This window comes from Neomonachus schauinslandi, chromosome 6, assembly GCF_002201575.2.
Source record: "Neomonachus schauinslandi chromosome 6, ASM220157v2, whole genome shotgun sequence".
In the NCBI taxonomy this organism is placed as follows: domain Eukaryota; kingdom Metazoa; phylum Chordata; class Mammalia; order Carnivora; family Phocidae; genus Neomonachus; species Neomonachus schauinslandi.
The window spans coordinates 107,154,188-107,158,126 of NC_058408.1; the positions used below are offsets into that span (position 1 = coordinate 107,154,188).

The window sequence follows — 3,939 nt, forward strand, 5'->3', positions numbered from 1 at the left end:
AGTGATGCTTTATTATTAACTGATGTCCATAGTTTATTTAGGTTTCCTTAGTTTTTCTCTAATGTCCTTTTACCAGGATCCCCTCCAGGATGCCACACTACATTATTTTCCTAGCTCCTTAGGCTTTTCTTGGCTATTATTCTTGGGAGGAAGACCACATGGGCACATCGTATCACTAATGATTTATCTCTCTTGACGTTGACTTTGATCACTTAGCTAAGGTAGTTTGTCGGGTCTCTCCACTATAAAGCTACTCTCCCCACCCCCACCTCCATACTGTTGCATGACCTTCCTATTGTGGAAAGCGCTCTTTACCTGAAGGAGAGTCGCTAACAATGGTACACAGGGCTGGAGGGGGCTTGGGGAATACCCACCCGGAGAACGCGGCTCAGGGCGCGACTGACGGAGGAGGCGGGCGTAGCGGGGGGCTCCTCGCCGACCTCCCGGCACCGGCGGAATCCCCTCCCGGTCCAACAGCGCCAGAAGGCCTGCGATTTGTCCCCGCGCCCCAGGAAGCGTCTCTCTGCGGGTTAGCCCTCCAGGCAATCACCTGGGGGCGGGACCGCGCTCCGGCCCCACCCCTCGCCCCGCCCTGCCCCCAGCGCGAGAGGCTCCGCCCCGGGGCGCGCTGGGCCACCGCCGAGTTTTCCGCCCGGCGGGCTCCTCCTCCGGCCCGGCCCTGACGGTTGCGACGCTCGAGGAGTACCCCGAGTGCCCCGAGAGCCGGAGTGGGACAGAGCTCCAGGCCGACCGAGGCGCCGCGGCCGGGACGCCCGCGGAGACAGCCGCCGCTGCCCGCGGCCCCGTTCGCCTCTCGCGGCCCCCACCCCTGTGGTCAGTGGCCAGTGGCCCGGTAAGTGAGGGCTCCCCGGCCCGCCGGAGGCACGGGGCGGGGCGGCGGCAAGGGACCGGGTGGCGGCAGAGCGCCGCGGCCCGGCCGGTGAGCCCCGGACCGCCCGGCGCCGGCTCCCGCCGCGGCCCTGCGGCTTCCAGGTTGCACGGCGGCACGGCGGTTGGGGGGTGGGGGGGGGATGGTGGTGTCGGGCTGTCGGGCTGGGTCCCGACGGGCTGCGTCGGCCCGGCTGCCCTGGCTCGATCGGCCGCGGGGGCTGCCCTCCGTGTGGGGTGGGCGGTGCACAGGCCGGCCCCCTGTGGCCAGGGCCTCGTGACTGTGCTGCGCGGCTGGGGTCGGGGGTTCAGCCCCTCCTGGGTGGGCGTGGGAGGACTGGGTGAACTTGCGACCAGGTGAAACTGCGACCAGAAGGCGACTGGCTGGTATGGGGATGGCCGGTGGCCCGGGCCCCTCTGACCCAGCCGAGTTCTCGAGAGTGTAGGTGCCCTTCCGGCCTGTGCTAAGGAGAGCTCGCAGAGGAGGCTGGCTTCATGAACTTTTCTCTTGAACCGGGAGGACGCAAATCCTGGGAGCTGCTGCTGTTGGAGATTATTTGTAAGGCCCTTTGAGAGAATGCGGAACCATCCCGGGCTCTGTGTTCACCTGTGTGTTTACCCTCTCTGACTTTCCCCTTGAGCTACAGTTTCAGGGAGGGATTCTTGAACTCTTCTCTCTCCCTGGGCTCTACCTAGCCTGATGAAGGCTTAAAAGGGCAGAAACCCAGTTTATTGGTTTAAAGGACAGTTGCAAAGTTCCCCTTCCGAGGAGAGAAGTTAAGCTAGCCAGTTCTAGCCCAAGCAAGTTACAGTTGGTCCCCAGGGACATTTCTCTCAGCTCCCCCCCATCAGTGACCTTGCTTTGCTTTGGGTATCCAAGATATCCAGCCACTCTGCTCTCTCTCCCGATCCCCTCTCCCCCACGCTTTACTTCTGGCTGCCCTGACCAGGGATGAGCCTCTTCCCTGCTCCCACAACAGGAACAAAAGCTTGCAGGGGAGGGCAAGGCTGGGTCCAGGAGCTGGACAGGCAGGGTGTGTTCTTTTGCTCACAACTAAATGGCTCTCATTATGTTCCTTCATTCCTTCCTTGCTTCAATCCATTGTTGCAGATTCCAGGAAGATTAACAGTGCTCCTTCCCTCAAGGCACACTCCTGTGCTTCTAGGTGGTCCCTGACAAGACAGACCAGGTGAGGTGCCAGGGAAGTCTGTTGCCCCTGGCATTGGGTGCTCAGTACCTCAGGGTCCTGCATCCCTCCATAGTCTTGTCTCTTACTAGTCTCTGTGCCTTGGTTTCCTCATCTTTAAAGTGGGGGTAATAATACCTACATGACAGGGGCATTGTGAGGATTAAATGAGTTAATACTTTACAACCATACAGCCCAGGCACTGAGCTGAAATGGTGACTGTTAGGCCATACCTGTGTGCTTTAGGTGGATGTCATCCACATGGGGTAAAGCTTACGGCAGGGCCTGGGACAGAAGTGTCAACAATAATAATACAGTAATAATAGCGGTCGTTTCTTTCCTGCAGCTGGAGGTCCAAATTGAACTGCTCTCCTGCTGGTTCCTCTGTTGTAGTTCATGTTGTTCTGCCCTCCTGGAATGCCCTCCTCCCCCATCTCTGCCCATGATTCCCCACCCTCCTGGGAGCCATCCAGGGGCCTGCTCCTAGGAGGAAAGGGCATACTCTGAGCCCACGCAGCCCTCCTCCTCCACTCCTTTGGCATCACTTCTCCCTACTTGCCTTGCTTAGTATTTGTATGGCCACGTGTCTTATCTCTGCCCTGTCCTTTGTCTTTGGACGGCAGGGGCTGTTTCTTACTCCTCTCCTGGTCTCACAGCACCCAGGACAGGCCTTGCCTAATATATGTGCTCAGCAGAATTTCACTGCGCATAAGAGGCAGGCCCAGAAAGTAAGGTTTTCCTTGATCTTAGACCTTGAAGGCTGGGTTTGAGTAGGCAACAAAAGAGAGCCTGAGATGGAAATAGTCCAGATTGAGAGGTGGCAGTAGGGGCTGCCTGAGAGGCCCCTTTGATTCCCTTATGGAGCCAGGGCAAGGGTAACAGATAGGGCCCACCCTGGATTGCTGTACCTAGAAGGCCAAGATCGATTAGTGATGCCTTGCTCATGTGATTCTGGGGAGGATGGGTAGTTTGGAGTGACAGGAGTTAAGAATCCAGCCAGAATAGGTTAGTGTGGGTTCTTGGGAATTCACTGCAGTACAGAGAGACAAAAAGCCGGTGTAGGCAGGAAGTGAATGTAGAAAGGAAATCTGCACCTAGTGCTGGGGATCTGTGCAGAGAACCCAGGGCCTTTCTAGAGCTCTCTCCCTCCTTCCTCTTGGATTCACCTCCTTCGTTCCTCTCTCCTTAAGCCTGAGGCAGCTTCTGGCACTTGATTCCATGGCGGGGGGCACTCGGGGAAGAGTCTGTGTGCTGGTGTGCTTCACAGTCCCAGCCAAGCAGGCAGACTCAGGTCTTTCTGGACTTTTCCCTACAACACCTACTGATGCCATTGTCCCCTGGTGCATCAGGAATTTGAGTGATCCTGGATAGGAAAGCTCTTAGGGGAAATGAAGAAACTGAAGTTTCTTTGTTGGGAATTTGCAATTTCACAAGGAGTTGTTGAAATTCAGTGGAGCTTTCTAATAATGGCTGAAACCGCACCACAGTAGGCCTGCTGACCCTGGCCCCAGCACCGCATGAAATGAGGGTCTGATGTCAGCCGGTGGTTTGAATTTGGGAGGATCCTAACAGTACATAGGGCCCTAACAGTAACTCGAACATGCTGATGGGAGAAAGTAATGGGTGAGGGCAACCGAGGACTCCGGAATCAAGAGTTCTCATCCGTGGGCGCCTGGGTGGCTCAGTTGGTTAAGCGACTGCCTTCAGCTCAGGTCATGATCCCAGGGTCCTGGGATCGAGTCCCGCATCGGGCTCCCTGCTCTGCGGGGAGCCTGCTTCTCCCTCTCCCATTCCCCCTGCTTGTGTTCCCTCTCTCACTGTGTCTCTCTCTGTCAAATAAATAAATAAAATCTTTTAAAAAAAA

The 3,939-nt window shown here is 57.0% G+C and overlaps 1 protein-coding gene across 1 annotated transcript in view; it reads left to right on the forward strand.

Annotated features, from left to right (window-relative positions):
* The first annotated feature begins 626 nt into the window (after positions 1 to 626).
* ANXA11 (annexin A11) overlaps positions 627 to 3,939 on the forward strand; it is a 41,797-nt gene continuing 38,484 nt past the window's right edge. The window contains exon 1 of the mRNA XM_021700249.1: positions 627 to 853. The gene's annotated coding sequence lies outside the window, so the exon portion shown is untranslated. The remainder of the gene's footprint in view (positions 854 to 3,939) is intronic.